The sequence below is a fragment of the Coffea eugenioides genome, chromosome 2, assembly GCF_003713205.1.
Source record: "Coffea eugenioides isolate CCC68of chromosome 2, Ceug_1.0, whole genome shotgun sequence".
In the NCBI taxonomy this organism is placed as follows: domain Eukaryota; kingdom Viridiplantae; phylum Streptophyta; class Magnoliopsida; order Gentianales; family Rubiaceae; genus Coffea; species Coffea eugenioides.
In genome coordinates this window covers 43,223,648-43,249,754 of record NC_040036.1, presented here as the reverse complement: position 1 = coordinate 43,249,754, position 26,107 = coordinate 43,223,648, and the positions used below count along the sequence as shown (strand labels likewise).

General features: G+C 33.8%; 1 long non-coding RNA gene and 1 pseudogene across 3 annotated transcripts; one reads left to right on the top strand and one right to left on the bottom strand.

Moving 5' to 3' along the window:
- The first annotated feature begins 562 nt into the window (after nucleotides 1-562).
- Nucleotides 563-6,173, top strand: LOC113760692. 3 transcript variants are annotated; one of them, XR_003467093.1, is made up of 9 exons: nucleotides 563-829; nucleotides 922-1,089; nucleotides 1,165-1,301; nucleotides 1,988-2,064; nucleotides 2,535-2,677; nucleotides 2,774-2,998; nucleotides 3,077-5,362; nucleotides 5,532-5,589; nucleotides 5,694-6,173. It is a non-coding gene; the product is annotated as an uncharacterized LOC113760692 (long non-coding RNA). The 3 variants fall into 3 exon arrangements; XR_003467094.1 differs by having other exon boundaries at nucleotides 1,165-1,265; nucleotides 5,532-6,173; XR_003467092.1 differs by having other exon boundaries at nucleotides 5,532-6,173.
- Nucleotides 6,174-23,983: 17,810 nt separating this feature from the next.
- Nucleotides 23,984-25,732, bottom strand: LOC113763373 (annotated as a pseudogene).
- Between the last annotated feature and the right edge of the window lie 375 nt (nucleotides 25,733-26,107).

Genomic DNA, 26,107 nt, shown 5'->3' with positions numbered 1-26,107 from the left:
TCTTTTTGGGTATTTTATTCTGAATCATTTAATTTATGTTAAATACATAAATGTTTGTAACTAAAATTGAAAAAGTGTTAAATTAATATTTCTACGGAAGAGAGATTGGTAGTTTTTGTATTTAACAAAAATTAAATATTTGAAAGTAAATACAAATATGTATTTGAGCGTAAATATTTGTATTAAATTAAATGTTTGAAAGTAAAATACCCATAAAGAGCCGGTACTTTAAATAGGTAATGCGTATTTGTCTATAAACTATACTCCTTAAAGTTTATTAATTGTTAATTGATTTGTAGTATTTTGTCATTTATTGGACATGTAGTACAAAGGACAAATTTGGTAAAAAATTCTAATTTCGCTCCCTAAAATAATATTTTAATCGTTTGGACTGAATTTGCAAAGGAGTAGTAACCTTAGGGGAGGTCAGTGTAATTGTTCAAACCACAAGGGAGGTCAGTGCAAATGTCAGAAACCTCAGGGGAGGTTTCTGCAATTATCCCTTTGCTTAAAAGCTTCTTCTCTTTCTCTTCCCAAATCTTACCCCACCCAACTTCCCAAATCCCCGCCCTGTCTTCTCTGGTCTCCCTCTGTCTTGCTCTGCCTCCACACTCTCCACTGGTCAGCCAAAACCTCTACCAGGTCAACCACCACCGTCCGATCATTCGCCGCCGTATCACCATCAAAATCCACCGTCTCCCAACCTCCTTCCAGATTGTCCTCCCTCGGCGACAAGAATCCTCTTCTAACGGACTTCAATTTCCCGCCGTTTGATTCGATTGAGGCCGTGCACGTCCGCCCTGGCATCCGCGCTTTGCTGAAGCAACTCGTTCGTGCTTTCAAAATTTGAAGAAATTAACATCATATTTATTCATTTATTTTGATTTAACAAACGAGATGATTCAATGCATGTAAATGCAGGAGGGAGAATTGGAGGAATTGGAGAAGACGGTGGAGCCGACGTCGCCCAAATTGGTGGAGCCGTTAAAGAAGATAATTGATCGGATTAGTGTGGTTTGGGGAGCAATCAACCACCTCAAGTCCGTTAAGGACAGCTCTGAGCTTCGTGCTGCCATTGAAGAAGTGCAGGTCTATATATATATATATATTTTTGGTTATTAATCGTGCTATAGATTTTTTCATTTTTTTTTTGTTAATTGATAGGGAAAAGTTATATCACTGTATTGCTTTTGGTGCTTATAAAGCTATACGGGAATCTCCTGATTGGGATTCGCTGAGTGATGCTCGTAAACGGATAGTTGAAAGTATGTCTTTGAACTCTGCCCTGTTTGATTTGGCAGGTACATACTTTGTTGTATTAGCTGTAGTTAGTGTCACATATAATTTCTCATTATGAGTGCTTACTTGATCCTCATGTCCTTTTCTTTGGTTTTTTATGTCTAACCTTTTAAGTATGTCATTTTCTTTTTGCCTTGAGTCATTCTGTGGTATGAGGTATTTCTGAAAATTCCACTGAATTTGTTAGTTTTAGCTTGTAATGCAGAATGAATATAGGGAATGAAACTATCTGAATCTGTTGCTCTTTATATTCTTAGTATTGTTCTATATGTTAATTTGTTCATTTTCTTGCCAAGTTTTTCACTTGATAGAAGGGTAAAAGACCACCAAGATTGCTCTTTAGTCTCCTCATTAACTACTTTGCAAGTTATTGCAGAAAGTTGTCATCAGAGTTTTCTACGCATAAAATGTTGCCTTCAGGGATGTTTAATGCTCAGTCTTCTACCTTGCAAGTCGTTGGATTAATAAAGTTACAAAAATGACGTCCTACACGTCTTATTTAGACTTAATCCCCAAAAGGAAAGGAATTTGGTTTATATGATTAAGTATTACATGTGCATGTTTACTGACGAGGAGTTACAACAACTGTACTAGGATATTTTCCTATCTTTTTGTTACTTAATAGTGCCATACTAAAATTTGGTATGCCTGAGCTTAAAAATTCTCGGGACCTCTCTTACTTATGCAGCATCAATTAAGGAGGCCATATTGAGTGGCATTGCTCTTGAAGATGATAAAAGAGAGCAATTTAACAAAATTGAGCAGGTATATGCTGCTTTGTCGAATTCTATATTTCGTCATAATCAGATTATTCAGATTCCTTTGGTGGTTATCTGATCTGTTTTATCTGTATCTTTGCCTAAAATTTGATTGTCTGCTCATTATTGGTGCCAAGAATTTGATGTAAATGTGACATCTTGAGTAACTATATGTTTTTCTATTTTTCCTTGATCATGGGTGGATGGCTCATTTTTTATAACATAGGTTGCCAAATAAATTGCATTGTGCTTATTGTTTTATTTTCCTGGATGTTGTCTTTAGAGAGTTCTTTCTGTTGATTATTTTTGAGCAATTCTAGCATGATGCTTATATTTCTTTTTCTGTTGAGGAACACTAAATTTCTCTCATAATATGATGATGATGTGTAGCCCAGATATATCTTGCAATTTACTTCTGATGTTCAGTTTTACCTTCTAGATAAGTAATACTTTCGTTTGCTTTCAATTTGTCTGCAGGAGCTGGCAAGACTATTGCGAAAGTTTGAGGAAAATGTTCTGGATGCCACAAAAAGTATGAAAAGGTAATTACAGACAAGAAAGATATTGAAGGATTGCCTGCTACAGCACTTGGATTGGCTGCCCAGACTGCAGTTACTAAGGTAAACTGTTTAGAAAGGGGCATTACTTATGACATCATCATTTTGGTTCATTTGTTGCTTGGTATAGCATTACTCATCATCCTATAAGCCTTACAGGGGTATGAAAATGCTACTGCTGGACCATGAATAATCACATTGGATGCGCCGAGTTTTATGTCTGTGATGCAACATGCTAGAAATCGAACCTTGAGGGAGGAAGTTTACCGTGCTTATGTGACACGTGCTTCTAGTGGAGATCTGGCTAACACAACGATAATTGATCAGATTCTACAACTTAGGTTGGAACAGGCTAAGCTTCTTGGCTATAATAACCATGGAGAGGTACAACCATTAATTGTTTACTTCCAAATTGACGTCAGTCAACTTTAGGTGTACTAATGTAGTTGTCGTTCTTCTTAGGTAAGCATGGCTACTAAGATGGCGACTGTTGATAAGGCACTAGAGCTCCTTGAAAAGATTCGTGCTGCATCTTGGGATCCTGCAGTTAAAGGGAATCTACTAGTATGGTTTTTAGTTCATTGCTTTTGGCCAGTTAAAACATAATAAGTGTATGCTTTTGATTCAAATCTGACATGAAGAAAGTGTTAAAAGTCTGATGGCTTTAGTATGTCACTTATGTAATATTTTAAATTTTTTCACTTGACAGGATTTGCTAGCATTTATTTCTTAGTTCAACATATTTATATTGGTTAAAACTGTAGAGTTCCATCATATATTCCCTCAAGCTTTGCTTTTTTAAAAGCAAAGTGGAAAGGTAAGTAAAGAATTGTACTTCTATAGATTTCAGCTTGTTGACAACATTATTTAAATTAGATTTTTAACCAAGTGTTCTATGCAAGTTCTGATATTCCTGGTTTGTCAAATTTTAGCATGCTCTTATGCTTTTATCTAATTTAATGGCCTATTTCTTTCCTGCCTCACATTTTCTTTACTGCCTAAAGTTGTTTTCTAGAACTCAGATTACCCTAGCTTGGGAATAGTAATAAAGCTGACACTATTTTTTTAACTCGTAGTATAAATATCAATATTCTGGTCAATGACCGTCCAATCCTGTATTGCCACTTTCCTTCTCTGCTTGAGATTACTGTATTTGCCTTCACTTTTTTATTGGCTTCTCCATCTCTGCCCTATATTTCCATGCCCTATGTTTTCAGCTGCTCTAGGTAGATTAACTGAACACCCCTGGGTAACTAACTAAACTTAAGGTAGAGGCTTTTGGCGTCCAAACAAACAACTGTAATTATGTTGGTCAACTCAAGATGCTGTCAAGCTAGGAACTAATTTTACATGGGGAAGAACATTTTGCATTATAGAATTCTAGTTAATAATCTTGTAAAGACATTGGGAAAAAGTAGAGCAGCTGATTCTAGGGACCCTACAGTTCTTGTCTTTGTTAAGACTACAACCATTATATGTGGAACAGATATGGTTAATTATACTCTTTAAACTCGTGAACTCAAGGGTTGATTGGCGCATTTAGGTTTCATTGATTGGCTGTTTGATGTTCGCTTTTGGTGAAACCTAGAGTTCACTGTCATCGTCTTCCGAACCGGTACCCCATCAAGCTCCAAGGAGTATTTGGTTACGTATGTGTAAGGACTTGCTTAGTTATTGCTCATACGTAGTTCCTTCCACTTGTATTCCTTGGAAACTTGTGGTGTCCTTTTTTGGTTAAGTTATTTTTCTTGGTTCCTCATGGAAATTTTGCTGTTTTTTTCCCTACACAAATTATCTATAAATTCTTAAGAAAATTGCATTATGAAATTTTTGTAATTCCATCTTGCGAAGTCAGTGTAGCTTGTCACCTGCAGCCGGTACATTTCACCTCAAGCAAGGACTGGTTTACGACAGAGGGAACATCTGTTACTTCGATTCGACTCCTCATTTATACCTTGTGAACAAGGTCTTCCCGGTGACCAATTATTAAATTCTTCGAATCTGATTTTTTTTTTTTTTTTCAATGAATTCTGTGGTTTCTAAATACACACTCGTGGGTTGCTGCCAAAGGCCAAGAAAAGGAATGACGAGAAGAAGAATGGAAAGAATAATAGCAACAATAAGTTCTTGATTACTATAAACATCCTTGGTAGCGCTGGACCCATAAGGTTTGTGGTGAACGAGGATGACAGTGTCTCAGAAGGGATGGATGCAGCTCTAAACTTTATGCCCACCAGGAGCGCTTTCCTGTTTTTGGTTCTGATGTAAACAGTTTCCTTCTCTGTCCAGCCAATGCAGGATTGGACAGTAGGGATCTTGTCAATCCAGTTTTCAAGATTTTATGTTCAAATTCTTGTTTTGGCCCTTGGTCCTTATTTGTATTACCGCTAAATTTTGGCATACCCGTTCTAGTATCTCCAATTATTTTTATTTTTATTTTATTTTTATCAAGCTGTAGCAAATTGGCATTGAACTTAGTCCTCAACCTTTGAAGTAAGATTAATTCACGTGCCAATTGTTGCAGCTCTTAACCTATCAGAGTCAATAGGATTGCAGGGAGTGAGGAACTTTGTCCTCTGCAAGAAGCAGAGGCAGCCACAGATGACAGCAGCAAGCAAGGTCGGAGATGATTTCTCGTAAGAGAAGTGGCAGTTGGGTGAAGGCGTGGTTTAACGAGTCCCTGAGCTTCAAGATGTTATCGCTCTGATATTCATGTATTCAGAATTGGAAGTAAATGGGCATCCCCAGGTACATGTGTTACACAAGTCGTTACAATGTTGTTCAAAAATGTGGGTTGTATTGTAGGTTAACATTTCATAATGCCATGTATATACTCTGTGTTTCATGATCGCTTTCTTGTTGGGTTGTGTAGTTGTTTATACACGTACGATCATGTGTGCTCTATTTCCAATTGCAGATTTTGTAAATCATCTAAAATATTTGCAAACAGAATTTGGCTGTCCCAGTCACTTGAGGTCAGAAGTTTCATCAACCTGGCAGTCTTGCACACGCATCTTAATAATTTCATGAGGATTATCACAGATAATCACTGACCAGATCTGCATTCTATTTCAATTAGCATGTGATAGAGATCCAAATGCCACCATGTGTTGAATGTTGATGCTCTAGCTCCACGTGAATTTCGAAGTCTTGCGAGTAGTGAATGAACTACAGACTTTTGCAGTGACTATGGAGCCAGCCAACTAGACTCATATGGACTATCCTCGTTTGGCATTTCGGGCCAAAAAGAAAGGGTTAATCGCTCTCTGCCCCAAGAAGGTAGGGCAGTTACATTCTATCACACCCAACTTCTGTAGTATACACTTTATCCCCCACTGCTTGACCAACGTTATAAGGCTTAACACTGTCACGCAAGATGGGGAAAAAAAAGGTTGAAAAGACTTGAATAGCCATGATTTGTTAGTGAAGGGACAACTATACCCTTGTGTTGGGAGCAAGGGGGAAAGCCATGGCACGCACATGAACTAGAAGAGGCAAAAAAAAAAAAAAATGAAGTTGTTATTGCTGAAGTGAAATTATATTCGTTGCCAAACGTAAGACCAAAGCTATTATATTATGTGCAAGGTTGATCTTATGTTATAATTTCAACCTACATACAAAAAAAAAAGGGTTATAATTGCAGCATCCCATGAACTCTCTTATAGGATCATATGGTGCATAATGGTATTCTTTTTATCCCATACTTGCATCTTGCATCTTCACTTACTTCATACCTTGACGAAGTTGAGCTATTTGACGAGTAGTTGCTGTTATTTAATTGTTGAAGTTAGAATGCAAAAAATTTAGAATTTGGGTTCATTTATCCAAGTTATAGTGCAGAATATTTGGCTTCATTTTTGTTTTGTTTTGCACTAGAGAATTTATACCAGAATTTATTTTGGAAGAGAAATGTTTACGTGGAATTAGAGTTAAAAGGTAGAAAGGATGTTAACTTAATGGGTATAAATGGGTAAGTTAAAAAATGAATTGGATAAGTCAATTACCCATTTATAACTCATTTATTTTAACTTTTTTGTAAACTCATTTAAATTTATTTTTACAAACTAAGTTATCAATTTATACAATCCTTTGCACCAATTATTAGTTTTAAATATTTACTTATAATGTTCAATAAATCTAATTATCAATTTTTTTTTCATCTATACTCTATGTAGAAAAATAACATACTATTTAATAATTGAACGATAAGAATATAAAAATTTGAACTAAGTACTATAAAAGTTAATATAAAAATTTAATTCAAAAATTTTGAACTCCTAATATTTTTTTCGCGTGTAAATTTAAAATTTCATTTTGGAAAGATAGGAAAAGATGCTAAAACTTGTCATAAATTGCTAATGCTGAAAATGAGCAAGTTAATAAATTAAGAGAAAATAAAATGATAAGATAAAACTAATAAATAATAATAATAATAATAAGTAGTTAATATCATGACAAAATGAAGAATTAGAAAAAAAAAAAAAAGTGTGGGGGCAATAAAGTTGTGGAACTGGCCGGGTAATTAACTACTACTGTCAAGAACTCATTGTTTACTGTTATGAAATGAACTTATATTCAAGTTAATTTAAACAATTAATCAACATACTAATCTCGATTTTGTTTGCTTGCTCCTTTTTAACATTTTTGTGACATGTTTTGAACGAGAGCTTGGGCCGTCAGCTGAGATGCTTAGCTCTATAGCGTTGGGTTTGATATGTTTCAGATTCCTGAGTCCTATCCTTCCATGCCCTGTAGAATGCAATTAAGCATTGGAGAATTAATTAATACTACAAAAAAACTAAAGCATATCCTGAGGCTGATTTCAGGGCTATAGCAAAGTTGGTGAAACAACCAAAATTTGACGCTATTGATGATTTTGATGAAAGTTTCGCTTTAGGTGCCTGATTGCAGCCAAAATGAGCCCATTATTCCAGTGTATACAGGCACTGCTTGATGCAAGTATGCTGATTGTTGTCGAAAACCAAGAAAATCCTTCACTCTGTATGGTTCTGGTAACTATAGCAGCTGTTCAATATTGCTTGATTGAAAATTGAGATCAACCATATGAAAATTGAGATCAACATATGTATACCATTCCAACAAGTAAGTGTAACCTCTGATGTGATTGATGTAATCTCATCTACTCCATAGAACTTAGGAAGTCACAGTATTGATAATAAGTTGAATCCGGTCTAAGCAAGTCTTTTCCTGAAGCAAGTATTTCTATTTCACTTTTGTCCACAAGGAAACAGCCTAAAGAGCTATAGCAGTAAGAACGCTAGCATCTTGGGAAAAAAGTAATTAATGGAGCAAAAAGTACCAAAGCACTAACACAGTAATGCTACTACTAGAACACGGGGTAAAAAAATGGGTTATAATGTATCGGAAATTTGGTACCAAACCAGACATCCCTACGCCCAATTTCCGCATCCATCTGGTTTGCCCATGAAATTTGAGTGGAACTATCTGTATGTAACTACAAAGTAGTAATTAAGATTGGCCAAGCCAACGATCAGCTTAATATTCATAAAAATGAAAGGGAAACACTCTAGATTGCAAAAAGCACGTCCAAAGTCCCAACTCTTGCCAAAGTGGATGCAGCACTAGTATAAAAGCCTTGACACAATAATATCAACTCAGCAGCATGAGCCACCAGGTAGATAAATTTTAAGGTTGATATCTATCATAATCGAAGTTTACTGTGAACGTGGGAAGTGACGATCAAATAATAAATCCAGCCTGCCATCAGGTAGCTTGCCATGACGTTACAACATTTCAGATCGATAAGGGTTTGCTGGAAAAAAAACATTTCAATCTATTTCTTTGCGAAACTTCTCATGTCATTATGCACTTTTTTTTTCTTATGTCATTAAGCACTTACCAATATGAACGTAGTAGCAAATGAGAATAATTTGACGCCACTAACTGGTAACACTTGGGGTCCAATACCGATATTGAAACGTGCACTGGACGCGTGTACTTTTGCTGCTTAATTAACTAGGCAATTTGCGAGAAACCATGAGTAGCAGTGTTGCGTGCAACACAACTTGTGGCTGCCCCGTTCCATGCCCCGGTGGCCGGTGGGTTTGCCTGCAGTTGTGCAACGGGACGTAGGGAGGATGATCTTAGCAGTCAGCATAGAAACCCTTTGTAAGGTCTATGAAAATAAAAAAGGGAAAATCGTTCAAAACCTCCCTCACATTTTGCAAAATAACTTTTTTCGTCCCTCACTTTTAAAAATATAATTTTACGTTCCTTACAAATTCACATTGGTCAAATTTGGTCCCTACTTAGGTTTCCGCCAAATTTTTTGTCGGAATTCACCACGTGTCTTGCACGTGATCATATTTTAAGGGAAAAATTGTCAAATCAAATTTTATATAATTCGATTCATAATCCCTCACATTTCATAAAATAAATTTTTTCGTCCCTTACATTTCACAAAATGAATTTTTTCATCCTTCACATTTTTCAAAATGATTTTTTCATCTTTTATTGATCATGTGTGTAAATAATTTTTTTTTTAAATTCATGTATATATCTATTTGATTTCACCTTAACAGTACGAATAGCACGTGAAATCAAATAGAGATATGTTACATACTATTCGTACTGCTAAAGTGAAATCAAATAGATATATACACGGGTTTAAAAAAATTGTTAGTGTTTCACTTATATTCATTTTATTTTATTCGAAATTTGAAAATAAAGAAGACATTTAATCCTAAATATTATTGAGTGTTTATATCGAATTAAATTTGGAGAGAAAAAGTAAACAAAAGAAAAGTATGACAAAAAGAAATAAATGATTGGCATTTTCAAAATTTAAGACAATCACAAGGCAAGTAATTCAACTTGTTGGTTTTAAAAGTGTCGAATAGAAATTTCAGATTTAAACTGAAATTTGTTAGCACAATTATAGAATTCGAGTTATGACCCATTAATTAGATGACCTTATTATACAACTCAATAAATAAATTATTACCAAAAGAGAAAGGTCACAAATATTGAATAGGTTCAAATGGTGAAATCATATAAATATATACATGGGTTTCAAACAAAATTATTAGTTTTAAACTCTTATATATATCTATTGAATAGCATCTGTATAACTACGATTAGCATGTTTAAATGAAATCCAATAGAGATAAATTACATGTTATTCATGCTGTTCAAATAAAATCAAATAGACATATACGTGGGTTTATAGAAAAAAAGCTATTTGTACACATGATCAATGAGGGATGAAAATATTCATTTTGAAAAATGTGAGGGGTGGAAAAATTCATTTTTGAAATGTGAGGAACGAAACAATTTATTTTGTAAAATGTTAGGGACGAAAAAATTCATTTTGTAAAATGTGAAGGACTATGAATCAAATTATGTAAAAATTTGATTTGACAATTTTGCCCTAAAAAATGATCACATACAAGTCACGTGGTGGATTCCTGCCAAAAACTAGTCGAAAATCTAGGTAGGGACCAAATTTGATCAATGTGAATTTGTAAGAGACGTAAAATTATACTTTTAAAAGTAAGGGACGAAAAAAGTCATTTTGTAAAATGTGAGGGACGTTTTAAACGATTTTCCCAATAAAAAAAAGGAAAGTTTTTACTTGATGTTTATGACAAGTTAGATAATTTGAGGTGGCCCTATCTCCAAGAAAGCATATGAGGAGTTTGCATTAATTTGCGAAGAACGTTACCGACTAAAAGTAGTTAATTGTGCATAGGCTAATTTTCGGGTTAACGAACCATTGCAATGTCACAACTCCGCAATACCTAATAACAATAATAATAATAACTCAATTTAATCTGACGGAGTTGAACTTTATTTATCATTAACTTCGCTAATGTAAAAGTTACAAGATTCAAATGAAGGAAGACGAATCTAAAAAAAGGCTCTCTTTCAAACTCGATAAGCTCATCAGTCACCAAACAAGTGAACAAATCCAATTTTTCTTCTATTCAATCTCTAAAAAGGAAGAAAAAAAAATCATTGGAATGGTTGACCATGAGAAGAATAATGGGTGAAGTAAAGAACATTACAAAAATCAAATGATCCATTTCAATTAGCATTAAATTACTCAACATGTTGGTTTTTCAAATATTTTCTAATTGATTTAATTTGGAAAAAAAACTAACAAACGTTAAATTACATTTAACGCCTTAATATTTTTTTATGCATAATGTCGATATACACTACATGGTGTAAACTTTGGAATTATGACTAGGGCCTAAAATGGTTAATGTTATGAAACAACTAAAAGTGTGGATTAATTCTTGATTTATTGTTACATTAAGTATAGAAGTTACAATTCATAAATTTATTCATGTAGTGGAGGAACCGTTTCATAAGTTTCTTCATATTCTTGTAGTAATAGGTGTTTAATAGGATTGATGTACCTTTAATCTTGTAGTACCTATATATAGAGGTACATTAACACCTTTTGTATTTTTTGGAATATCAGAATATCATTCTCTATTTCTCTACTTCTTTCTCTAATATCTCCATTCATACTATAGTAGTTTATTAGTTTTACAACACGTTATCAGCACGAGTCTCTACTTTTGAGCAAAAAGTGAAAACGAAGGCTCTACCTTGAACAAAAGTGAAACACAAGATTTTGCCGAAATTCTGCCCATATTTCTTCAAGTAAATTCTGAGGTAAATTTCTAACTCAAAACTGATTTTAATTTCTTATGGCTAATCTTACAAAACAAGAGTTCGTACCTCTTGATATTTTTGGAAAATTATTTATTATGGGTATTGGATGTTGAAATTCATTTTGAAGCAATGGGTCTTGGTAACACTATTGTTGAAAAAAATGAATCTTCAAACCAAGATCATGCCAAAGCTATGATTTTCCTTGGTCATCATTTAGATGAATGATTAAAAATAGAGTATCTTACTGTTAAATATCCTCTTGTCTTTTGGCAAGATTTGAAAGAAAGATTCGACCACCTGAAGTTGGTCGTTCTTCTAAAAGCCCGATATGATTAGCTTCACTTATGGCAGCAAGATTTTAAATCTGTCAACGAATATAATTCAGCCATGTTCAGAATCACTTTTCAATTATCATTCAGTGGCGAAAAAATCACTGATGAAGATATGTTAGAGAAAACATTTTCTACTTTTCATGTCTCTAACATGCTCCTGCAGCAACAATAGCGAGAGAAGGGATTTAAAAAGTATTCTGAACTTATTGCATGTCTTCTCTTGGCTGAACAAAATAATGAATTATTTCTGAAAAATCATGAATCTCGACCAACTGGTGCAAGTCAATTCCCTGAAGCGAATACTACTCAATTTCAAAATTCTGGTCGAGGTCGTGGACGTGGCCGTGGCCTTGGACGCTATCATAGTAGATTTGTGCCTCGTGAAAATTATAACCGCAACAAACAACAAAATATTTTTCAAAAGAGGGAAAATAACAACAATCAGAAAAATGGAGAAAAGAAAATTTATGAAGAAAAATACTATCGATGTGGTATGGAAGGTCATTGGTCCCGTACCTGTCGTACGGCTGAGCATCTTGTTGACCTCTATCAAGCATCATTGAAAAAGAAAGACAATAGTGTTGAAACAAATTTCATTGATCAAAAGAATGATTATGATGATGTGATGATGCTGATATGACACATCTCGATGTAGCTGATTTCTTTGAGCATCCTGAAGATGTCAACAAATACCCTATGATTGTTTAGATATTTTATGATACTTTATATCTTTCATGTAATTTTCTTTCTATTTAATATTTATTTTCACATCTTTATTAATATTTATTTTTGTTTAAAATTTTCTTCCTGAAGAAGAAATGGATGCTAAATATTTGGGATTAAATAATGGTGATGATGACATTTGTCTCATTGATAGTGCTACCACACACATTATATTGAAAAATAAAAAATATTTTTCTTGTTTAAAAATGTGAGAGACAAATGTTAATACCATCAGTGGTAGTGCAAAATTGATTGAAGGCTCCGGAAGAGACACTCTATTTCTCCCTGAAGGGACTAAAATTGTCGTAAATAATGCACTACTCTCTCCCAAGTCTCGGAGAAACTTATTGAGTTTTAAAGATATCTGCGAAAATAGATATCATATCGAAACAATGACTGAGACAAATAGTGAATTTTTATTAATCACAAGTATCATTTCTGGGCAAAAATGCGTAGTAGAAAAATTGTCTTTTTTTTTCTTCTGACTTATATTATGCACAAATTAGTGCAATTGAAATTCATCACCTAGTAGACCAGAAGTCTACTCATCCTAATGATTTTATGATTTGGCATAATCGTCTCGGACATCCCGAATCTATAATGATGAGACGAATAATTAAGAATTCATATGGCCACTCATTGAAAAATCAAAAAGTCTTAAAAGCCAATGAATTCTCTTGTGTTGCTTGTTCTCAAGGGAAATTAATTATTAGACAATCACAAGTTAAAATTGGGACTGAATCCCCTACATTTCTAAAACGAATTCATGGTGATATATGTGGGCCTATAGATCCACCATATGAACTATTTCGATATTTTATGGTGCTAATTGATGCATCAACTAGATGGTCACATGTATGTTTATGATCTAATCGCAACCTGGCGTTTGAGAGATTGCTTGCTCAAATAATTAAATTGAGAAAATAATTTTCATATTATCTAATAAAGAAAATTCGTCTAGATAATGCTGGTGAATATTCGTCACATGCTTTTGACGATTATTGTATGTCCATTGGAATAACTGTTGAACATTCTGTAACTTATGTTCAGACACAAAATGGTCTAGCTGAATTATTTATTAAACGGTTACAATTAATTGCTAGACCATTGTTGATGAGGTCTAAATTTCCTTCACCTGCTTGGGGACATGCTATATTACATGCAGCAACACTTGTAAGAATTAGGCTGACAAGTTATCATACTTATTCTCCCATACAATTAACTTTAGGTTATGAGTCCAATATTTCTCATTTACGAATATTTGGTTGTGCGGTTTATGTTCCAATTACACTGCCCCAACATCGTAAATTAGACCCCTAAAGAAGATTAGCAATATATGTCGGTTATGAATCACCTTCAATCACTAAGTATATGAAACCATTGACAGGTGATTTATTTACTGCGAGATCTGCAAATTGTCATTTTGATGAATCACATTTTACGATATTAGGGGGAGATAAAAATCAACCGAAAAAGGAAATCACTTGAAAAATATCATTGGATTTCCTTGATTCTCGTACTAAAGAATGTGAACTAGAAGTTCAAAGAATTATACATTTGCAAAAAATTGCAAATCAATTACCGGATGCATTTAATGACTCCAGAAGAGTTACTAAATCACATATTCCTGCTGAAAATGCTCCGATTAAAATCGATGTCCCTGAAGGACAAATTACAAGTGCTAATGAGTTTAAAGCACGCCTGAAACATGGGAGATCTCTTGATTCCAAAGATAAAAATTTTCGAAAGAAAAGAGGAGTAGATGAATCAATAATTAGTGACAAAATTCAACCTCTTGAAGATGTCGCTCCTAAAAAGTCAACTCTTGAAGAGAATGAAACTATAGAAAACTCAATAAATTTTGTCACTTCAAGAAAAAGTTGAAACCGAAAAGAAATAATTATTGATAGTATTTTTGCATATAATATAGCACTTGATATTATGGCAGAAAATGAGGATCATAAGCCTAGATCGGTTGATGAATATCGACGTAGAAATGATTAGCCAAAGTGGAAAGATGCGATCCAATCTGAATTGGATTCATTGGCTAAAAGAAAAGTTTTTGGCCCTGTAGTCCAAACACCTGAAGGTGTAAAGCCAGTAGGATATAAATGGGTATTTGTGAGAAAAAGAAATGAGAAAAATGAAATTGTGAGGTATAAAGCAAGACTTGTAATCCAAGAATTTTCATAAAAGTTTGGATTTGATTATGATGAAACGTATTCACCTGTAGTGGATGCCATCACATTTAGATATCTTGTGAGTTTTGCAGTACATGAAAAACTAGATATGCGTCTAATGGACGTTGTTACTACATATTTATATGAAAATCTTGAAAATAATATTTATATGAGAATCCTCGAAGGATTCAACATGCCTGAAGCATGCAAATTAAATTCTAAAGATATTTATTCTATTAAATTATAAAGGTCTTTGTATGGGCTCAAACAATCTGGACGTATGTGGTACAACCGTCTCAATGAATGTTTAATTAAAGAAGGTTATACAAATGATCCAATATGTCTATGCATTTTTATCAAGAAAAATGGATCAAATTTTGTGATAATTGCTGTATATATTAATGATCTAAATTTGATTAGAACTTCTGAAGAGATTCAAAATAGTGTTGAATATTTGAAGAAGGAATTTGAGATCAAAGATTTTAGAAAGGCAAAATTTTGCCTTGGTTTACAAATTGAGCATTTGAAATGTGAAATTTTTTTACGTCCACCAAATTGCTATATTCGGAAGGTATTAAAACGATTTTATATGGATAAGCCACATACATTAAGTACCTCAATGGTCGTCAGATTATTAGATCATAATAAGGATCCTTTTAGACCACGTGAGAAAAATGAAGAGATACTTGGTTCTGAGGTACCATATCTCAGTGCAATTGGTGCATTAATGTATTTTGCTAATTGTGCAAGACCTAATATATCATTTGCAGTGAATTTATTAGCAAGATTTAGTTCCTCGCCCACAAGACGGCATTGGAATGGTATTAAACATTTTTTTTGCCATCTCTAAGGAACAGTTGATCTTGGTTTATTTTATTCAAATAAATTTAAGTCTGAATTGCTTGGTTATGCTAATGCTGGGTATTTATCTGACCCGCATAAAACAAGATCTCAGACTGGTTATCTATTTACATATGGAGGTACAGCCATTAAACAATCATTAGCCGCCACTTTATCGAATCATGCTGAAATAATAGCAATTCATGAGGCCAGTCGAGAATATGTTTGGTTAAAATCAATGATCCATTACATCTGGAAGAGTTGTAGGTTATCCTCCGAAAAAGAAAATCCTTCAACTATATTATATGAAGATAATGCAGCTTGTATAGCTCAATTGAAAGGAAGATATATTAAAGGAGATAGGACGAAACATATTTCACCAAAATTCTTTTTTACTCATGAGTTGCAAAAGAATGGTGAAATCGATGTGCAATAAATCCGATCAGATAATAATTTGACAGATTTATTTACCAAGGCATTGCCAACTGCAACATTTGAGAAATTGATGAAGAATATTGGAATGTGACGATTAAAAGATCTCAAATGATGTTTGCATCAGGGGGAGAAATTAATACACAGAAATAATGTACTCTTTTTCTTTCACTAGAATTTTTGTCCCAATGGATTTTTCCTTAGTAAGGTTTTAACGAGGCATATTCTTTGTGTAATGGACATCCAAGGGAGAGTGTTATGAAACAACTAAAAGTGTGGATGTCCCTTTGTATTTCCAAGAGAATTAATTCTTGATTTATTATTACATCATGTATAGAAGTTACAATTCATAAATCTATTCATGTAGTGGAGGAACCGTTTCATAGGTTTCTTCATATTCTTGTAGTAATATGTGTTTAATAAAATTGATGTACCTTTAATCTTGTAGTACCTATATATAGAGGTATATTGACACCTTTTGGGAGGACTTTTGTATTTGTTAAAATATTAGAATATCATTCTCTATTTCTCTATTTCTTTCTCTAATATCTCCATTCATACTATAGTAGTTTATTAGTTTTATAACAAATAATAGATTAATTACAATATTGCGTGGAGCATCTCTACTAGAGGTAATGGCAAAGCAAGAAAGATATAGCTATGCCTTGTTGCTTTCAGGCTACATATTGCTAATGTTTTGAAACTTGGACTGTTAATTGAACCGGTGAGGTGTTCGGATCGGCATTCAATCGGTTGGACCGATTCAATCCTGGTTCAATGAAATTTTTTTAAAAATAATTTATATAAATATATATGTACAAAATAAGACATGCAATAATGGACTAATTTAAGACTTTATATGATCAAAATTTTAATATTTTCAAGGAATTTGGATTTTCACGAATAAAAATTTTAAATTATAAGTTGAAACAAATAAATTTCATTTCAATTTTAATTATATCAACCAAAAATTAATCTTAAATTCAACCCAAAAATACCACAATATTCTAAAATTATACAAAATTCATGTCTAGGGGAATTAGATATTGTGAGTTTAAATTTTAATTTGCATTTTTGGGATTTAGAAATTACAACTTTAAAAAAAAGTTTGGAGTTTGAAAGAAATCACGAAAATAGAAAATAGAGATGCAAACTTAATAAGAGACAAAAAAATGAGAAGAAAGTGAGTGAATGTGGCATTTAATAATTAGTCTTTAGGATTAAGGAAAACTTATTCTTTTTTAATTTTTTTTTTTCAATTTAATAGACAAAAACCAAACAACTGCCGGTTCAACAATTCAATATGACTCGCACAATTCGAATAGTTCTTATTGATTTTAAATCCAATCAACTTAAAATATGAACCAGATGGGAGTTATGAATAGTTCGCAATTCAACCATTCGAACCGGCCGATTAAATTTAATTTTCAAAACAATGCATACAGCTTTATGCCTATGCCTCCACTAGTAGGTCATCTCTGAGGTTAGTGGTAACGAACATTTCCGCCATCTTTGCATGAACCCTTCTTTTATCATACACAACTAAAAGCGAAAGCAAGATAGAAAGAATCAGTGGCTTATGTTCTTTCAATTAAAATCTGTCTGTGTTTTATTTATTTATTACGGTTAAGCTTATCCAATTTTTACGCTTTTTTGTTTCCGAAAGTAGCTTTAGACTTTCTAATGATATTGAAACAAGCAGCAAGATTTATCTCAAATAACCTACTTCCCTCTAAATTGATATCATGTAGTATAATATAATTGTCTAAGCATACAATGAATGAAGTCATGAACATTTGTTTGTTTAAGCTCATTTGCAATTATTTTTATGCATTTGGAGCAATCGTTTTGACGATTATTTGTTTTGAATGTGCTTTTGTTAATGCACAAATTGCCACGTTAAATATGCATCTTGCAGGACGGGTATTTAACCTGGACCCACCATTTAATTTATATCTTGTCATTGGTAAAGAAACTAATTTTAGATAAATAGCTAGGTAGGTGATTGGCAAAAACATAATAATCTCGCCATGGTTTACAAAACAAAAATTGATGACCATTGCTATCGTTTTAATCTTACTAATTTTGCAAAGGTAAGGAATAATATATTAGAGTAAGTTGAATACAACTAATAAAACCCAGAGGAGTTAAGTCGAACAAGAAGACATGAGTTAAAAAGAGTACCAAAAGCAACGGCGATTTGCTTGTTCAATAATATATCAAATTCCATTTTCGTTGTTCTTCTTTTGTGGGTATGGCATTATACGTTCATTGCGTGACGGCTACATTCGATACTTTAATAAGAATAGTAGTGTATGGTTAGATAATAACTTGACTATTGTTGAAATCTCGAGCTTGGAGAATTATATCAGATAGCAATAATTACATGTTGTCCACCGTTCCTTAGATATTTTTGGTCAATTTTATGTAAAAGAAGTATCATATGCCTTTAAAAACTTTACACTTTCGGCTAGCATGATATACAATTTTGCTTTCATACACAAGTTTTATGTCAATTGTTTTATATGTTCCAAAAATTGCATAATCTCAACTTTTATTCTAATTTTCCTGAAATACATTATATTCTTAGAAAAAGTGTGTCCCAAAAATATTTAATGACAGTTAAAAACACGAGCTTTTACCCTAAATTACACTATGTAGCTGCATTGAAAATTTCTTGTGTAGCTTTTCTTTTTGTTTATGGTTAAGACTGTAAGTTGAATTTGTTAATCTATTGTTGAGGTTTCTAAAATGGTTTATCATCTTGCAAAATGTCGAGTGAATTATGAAATTAATCATACAAAATACGTTAATGAAATTTAGAATCACACTTCGAACGAGAGGATAAAACATTTCGGTAAGCTACAGAATAGAAACTAGTCAATCCTTTTTGAACTTTTCTTCCCACTATATTTTAAGGGAGTACTGCACAATAATATGAAATTCTAAGTGGAAATTCAGCAAGAATTTTTAAGGGAAATGAAAAAAATAGAAGAGAAATTCACTATGTTCGAGCAATTTATAAGAATTAATGGATTGCTAAAAAGTTTTGGACGAGATTGTAGTCAATACACTAATTCCACCTTTCATTAAAAAAATTTTTGGCCTAGACAAGGTGATATATAACGCTTTCCTGACTTTTTTTTTTTTTCCTTTTCCACACATTTTAAAAAGCCAAAATATACTGATGTCCTACCCTTTTTCTCCACCCCACCTCTCTTGCCCAAAATATGCTTCATATCTCCAACCACCTCTCTTGCCTTCCTCTGCCGTACTCCCCGTATCTTTCTCATTCTCTATTCCACCCCCACTACCACCCTTTCTCTTTTCCTACCCGTCTGCTCCTCTTTCACCAACCTACTCCCCACCTCCAGCCTCCTCCTCATCTCCCTCCTCCACCCTACCCCTTCTTCGTTCCACCCTCCACCCTCCACCATCAACTTTTCCCTTTTCCTTAAAATACTTATCCGCACCTCCAGCAATTTCCTCCCCATCTTCAACCTCCTCTCTGTCTCCTGCATCTGCCTCCTGCAAACTTTGGACTCTATCCCATGTCTTGCCTAGCTGAGCACGAAATTTGCTATTGTACCACCAAGGCACCAACTATAATTCTTTTGGTGACATTGGCGGCAGTAGTAGGTTATGTGGTATTTTATGGGTTGGAGTGCAAAGAAATGTTCAATGATGAACGATTAGAGGCATATACCAGTATTGTTCGCCTATTTTTGTTGGTTAGAGGCATTTTCTCAAAATGCTTGTTTCCACTTTTATCTGTTGTACCGATCTAGTAGAAGCGTGAAAGATTAGTAGAGTTAGTGAGTGCAATTAGAACATGGAAAGCATGTTCTTTGGACTAGTAGCTGTTTCATTTATGAGATAGTAGCTGGTAAATAATCAGAACAACCGATCAACAAGGTTTACCTGATAAAAGCATTTTTTTTTTCACTCTGTGTATTAACACTTGATAATAGAAGTCTTAATTATAAAAGAGGGCAACTACCCGCATATCAACTTGTGCATACTCATTAAACCACAATGGCACATTGGAGTCCCATTTGACATCTTTAACTAGTTTAATTGCAAATTTGGCTAGCTTATTATGGCAACAAACATTTCCTTCCTTTGAACAAAAGAGAAAGTACACTATTCCAACAACTTTCTCAAATTTAGCTAGCCTGTGACAACATGCATATTTTAGTTACTTTTATATTTTCAATTACTTTTATCTTACACATGAAATTCTTATATACAAATTGCAAGCATTCATTGTCAAAATAGAGAAGAATAAGATATTTTGCAATGTAGCAAAGGTTTTTAAGTTCACCAATAAAGATTCAATCCTAATCTTTCCCTTCCAGTCCTATCTTTCTGTTTGAAGGGTGTAGTCCACAACTATATTCATGCATCACAAGTACTAAACAGCAACATATATGTCTTATATTATAATTGGATAAAATATAGAAAATTGCATTGTGATATATCATAAAACTCCCCTCTACCTTATCGTTTAAAAATACTAGAAAACTTCCCTATGCTTTGGACTGATGTGGAATGTGGACGTAAACCATCATTATGGATGGAATTGTGTAAATATCCATATCCATATAACCCCTATTTTAAAAGCACTTAAGGTTAACTGAGGGGTTCAATCATAATTTTAGAAGATTTTCTTACATTACTGAAGATAAAAGTCAAGTTGGGGGTGTAATTATAATTTCATGAAATTTGTTGCCTACCCCAACCTTTTCCACCCGATTAAACAAACAACAACAGTCCACATTTTCTTTTCTTTTTTCTTTTTCTTTTCCTTCCATCAACCTCTCTTTTTTCCTTCCTCTAATACATCTAACAGCACCGCTACCACTTCCATCGTCATCGCGACCATCATCACCATTTTCATGGTCATCTTCATCACCATTGTACTTCTATACTACACTTTCAAGCATTGGCAGAGCCACATGCAAGCATGCAAGCAAGTGTGGTCAATTGACCCCACTTAACTTTGGAAAAATTAGATTTTAGTATTGGAAAATTTATAAAATTTTAAAGTTGTATCTTATTTGACCCCACTAAATTTTAACGAATTCTCTTTTCTATATACAATGACCACTAAACAGTTGAAAATTCATAATTGTTACCGTCACAAGAATTTTGAATTTATTTTAAGTTATTTATGGAAGTTATTTCAAGAATAAATTCTTCCTAAATTTCCAAAAATAAGGGATGGGCTTCCTTGAGTGGAGTGAAAAACCAAATCTTTCAAACTTCAAAGTTTCTAAAAACTAGAAATTTTCAAGTAGGTGCTAAATTGTTTATCTATAATACGAAATTAAGTTATTATGTTTTTTATTTATAACAAGCTATAGACAAATTTCTTTAAAAAAAATCCATAGAAGATCAAGTTGACAATAATTCACAAAATAGTTTAAAAAAATCACGAGCTTTAGTTCCTTATATTGAAAAGATGTGTTTAACCAAATTGATAATGAATTAATTTTGCAACGTTTTTAAAAGATGAATAATCGTATGATACAACTATAATTTGTATGTAATTTTAGTAATTTTTATTTTTTTACTTTATATTTTAATTTTTGCTTTGTAAAAGTTTTAATGTACTGCCTAAAAAAATAAGTTTTACTTGACCCCACTTACCATGGGTTCTTGGCTCCACCCCTACTTTCAAGTCAAATCTTGGTTTTATCTCGAATTCAAGTATTTTCACACCTTTTCATATTAAATTGATATCGTATTATTGTTTCATGGGTCCTAATGATCATTCTAACATAGTTTTTATAAGATTTAATGGCGATTTAATGAGAGAACGAAAACTAGACCCATTTCGATTTTGGGTCCTTTCACCAATTTTTGGTCATTGTCGGTCAAAATTGCACAGTGGAATCACGATGTATGTAAAAAATGGAGTTTGTGGGATAGATTGTGATTCAGATATTTTACATAGATTGTGATTCATGTTTAAAAGTTTGTGGGATAGATTATGATTTGTGATTATAATTGTGATTCGTATGATTCAGATATTTTACATAGACTGCGATTCTTGGATTGGAATTGTCATGTGAATCACATTTGGGATAGATTGTCATTTCACCAATTGTGATTCATGTAAGATTGTGATTCATGTTTAAAAGTTCGAACATCCTAAGTTGATTGTGATTCACCAATTGTCATGTGTTTGATTGGAGTAAGTGACTGTTGAACAAATCTAAAGGGGTGAGGGAAAAAACTAATTGTCTACTAATTTGAATATTATTTCTGATGATTTGATTATTGGATATTGTTAAGCCGCTACCTGTTGTGGTGCTCTACTATTGATGGCTTGGGATTTGATGAATTTTGAGTGAAATGACTGACATGGATTGGAAGCAAGAATAGAAAGAGACGAAGGAGAGTGTGGGCGGTGGGGACGTAGTGGGCTCCGATTCATGGTGGGATCTCAGTTGGGCTATTATATGAATTAGGATGTTTCGAAGGTTATTTGTGAAATTTTCAAGTTCTAGTATCATTTGATCTCCACAACTTCAACCGGCTTAACAGACAATAGTTATACCCAATGACGGAGTCAAGGGGAATGAGGGGCATGGCCCTCTCTGAGTTTTGAAAATTTTAATTCATATTATATGATCTATGTGCAAAATAAAGTTGGCCCCTCTTAATTTTTTACAATTTAATTTATATTATGAGAGTTTATATATATATATATATATATATATATATATATATGAATTAGCCACCTTTGAATTAATTCTTTCTTCAAAAAAAATTATTTATTATTTATTGTGCTATTTATTTAACTTTCAAAAAGTAAACATACAATCGATGATTCATAGTAAATTGACCCAATTTGATATATTATAATAAAAAGATCCAATTCATAATTATCAATGGGTTAAAACAAAAATAATTACTTTAATGGCTCATATACAAATATACAATTTAGCCCAATTAATTGGACTCATTCTCACTCTTCTTGTAATAACTGCAACTACAGATTAGGTATTTTCAATTATGAAGATAATCAAGACAAAGTTCCGAAACAAGATGGAAGATAATTGCTTGAATGATTGCCTAATTCTATACAAAGAAAAGAAAGTTGTTGGAAAATTTAGCACTAATTCAATCATAGATAAATTTACTTCTAAAAAAAAACATAAAACTCAATTTATTTTTAATAAAAGAGTTTGAAATTTTAGTGTATGTTGACATAACTTTTATCATTTTTTAATGTAAACTAGTTTTATTTATATTGCATAGTTTTTTTTTTTTTTTTGTACAGGCGATATATTGGAGCATCTTCTTATAAATATGCAATTTGGGTGGTTTGTGATATTATAAGATATTTAATCAAGGGTTATTTCTTGTCTTAATTCATTATGACTATGGTTCATATTTATGAAATAGACATACCTTTATAATTAAAGTTAATATTTGATATTGTTAGATGTCATATATTTAAATAGATAAAAATTATTTTGAACATTTTACCCCCTCCCCCCGGCGCCACGATAAAAATCTTGGCACCATCACAAGGTATAATTGCTACGGGTTATGTGAAGACAATAGTTTAGGACATCAGTCTAAAATAGCTTCAAAAGTGTACCTCTGTATTTTATGATTGTATTTGGAACATCAGGTCAGCTCTCTCTTCCTACGCTAGTATCCGCTGAAAAATTCAACAATGTAACGTAGTGAAGCAAATGGCCTTTGTGGGGAAGAGATGTTTTTAGGTCGGTGGATCACGAATCACAAATGCTTTCAACCAAAATAGTGGTTAGCTATTTGTAAAGGTGTAAGAATATGAACCAAGACTGAAAAAGTAAGCGGTTATTTGAATTGCAACTTCTCAAGAGTTTTTAGAAACAAATTAGTGTAACATTTTTTTTAAGATAGGATTTATATATGTGAATTAAAAAAGTAATTGAACAATATATTAAAAAAATTTATTTATAAAAATATTAAATTTTTTTTGGGGATAAGAGCAATCCAAACTGGGCTCAAGTAATTTATTTGGAACACACACCACGTACGTGCACGAAAAGGAAAGAAACACATTCCACACACATATATTCACACATTTATTGCACAAAATAGGGATAACAACCTCAAAATAATGCCATCAACAACAAGGATTTGAAGCGCGGTGAGAAACAAAACATGTATAAAAGTGCATTGCTGCTACATACAAAAATTCTATTAGAACTTGCATTGCTGAATTATTTGAACACAATTTGATCTCGATCCTAAGAATTAAGCATATATATCAAATCACAGTGAATAAAGATAATGAGGAAGCCGAGGCTCAACGGCGGCAACAAGCGGGAACTTCCTTGGTGTTGAAAGCCCGAAGATTTCTTCCATGTCCAACTCCTCAGGATTCAGATCTCCTGGCAACTTCCAGTTGTATCCATGTAAAAGATTGGCCAAAGTGGATTGGACAACCTTAAGGCCTAAACTGTACCCCGGGCACATTCTTCTTCCAGAACCAAAAGGCAACAACTCGTAGTCTTGCCCTTTTACATCAATTTCCTTTCCAATGAATCTGGCAGGGCAAAATTCCTGGGGGTTTTTCCACAATTCGGGATCCCTTCCAATTGTCCAAACATTAACGAGAACTCGAGTTCCCTTCTGGATATCATACCCTGCAACATTGCAATCTTCGCGGGCACATCTTGGCACCAGCATTGGTGCCACAGGGTGCATACGCAGTGTTTCTTTAACAATGGCTTCTACATAAGGAAGGTTTGGGATGTCCTTCTCTGTTACCCATCGGTTCTGACCGATAACCCTGTCAAGTTCTTGGATTGCCTTTTCGAATAATTCTGGGTTTTTCAGCAACTCCGAAATGGCCCATTCGACTGTCATCGCTGAGCTCTCTGTTCCACCAACAAGTAGGTCCTGGAATTCATTCATTATTCGAAAACATTTCAGTGCAATTATTAAAGTTTATATATGTGTATATATATATATATATATATATATATATATATATATTACAAATAGAACCACTATACCAGAGTGAATGCCTTGACTCCATGCCTCTCCAGCTTCACCTCTAAAGTCTGATCCTCCGCAAGGTCCAGAAGGACGTCCACCATGTCCTTGCTTACACGATTCTGTTTGTCATTCCTCATCCTGGCCGCGTTATGCTCATCCAGGACATGCTCTAGAAACCAGTCGAATTTCTTGCTCAGGGCTTTCAGCCTCCAAGAAATTCAGTCAAGGTATCGAATCACCAATGTTAAAGACTCCATTCAGCAAAAGGAGCTCATCCATCATCTTCACGAACTCTTCCGGCGTGACGATTGAGTTCTGATCAGACTGGTCCAAGTATCTTTTCCCCAACACCATCCTGCTAATCACATTCAAGGTCATAGTTGTGAGGTGATCTTTCAACAAGACAGGCTTGCCTAATGATTGGAACAGCCCCTGAAGAAGTGAATTCATTTCTTCCACCCGAATATGTTCATAGGACTCGAGTCTTTTTGCGCTGAACAATTCCATGAGGCACATCTTATGCACCTGGCGCCAGTATGGTCCGTAAGGGGCCAAAGAATGTTGGAGTAGTTGTAGCCGGTATACTTTCCGGCGATTGTTTTGGGCCTATCAGCAAAAGTGGCGTCCATGGTCTTGAGGAAAACTTTGGCCATCTCCACGGAGGAGCTGACCACAACGGGGAAGGAGCCAAAACGGAGGTGCATTAGGGGACCATATGTTAGGGATAGTTGATGGATTGAACGATGAGGGAGGGTGCCAATGAGGTTTAAATTTCCAACGATAGGCCAGGGCTTTGGACCTGGTGGGAGGTTGAGTTTTTTCTGATGAAAACGCCTACAAAGGAGCGCGATGACCATCGTTGCAAGCCATGCGACTGCGTAGGCGGCCCAACTGGTGGTGGGGGTGAAAGAAATCTCCATTTCTTTTGGTGTGTGTGTGTGTGTGTTTGGAAGGGTGTTTTAATGAGCATGGAGCCTTGAAGGGGTGCTATATAAAGTTGTGGAACTGGCCGAGTAATTAACTACTACTGCCAAGAACTCATTGTTTACTATTATGAACGGTCAGTCGGCCAATGGTCAATTGAAATCAATGTTTTAAAAGACGATGGCGGACCAGGGGCAGGAACGGTTGCACTTGCAACCGTTTGCAACCGTTCCTGAAGGTTATGCGTATTTTGCACATGGCATAATTTTGTTTAGACATAGTGTAACTTACTTTCCACAATGTGTAATTTTAGAACAAAATTTTGTGGGTCTCACACATGTTATTAAAAACGAGGTACAAAATGAGATTTGTACCGTACAATTTTT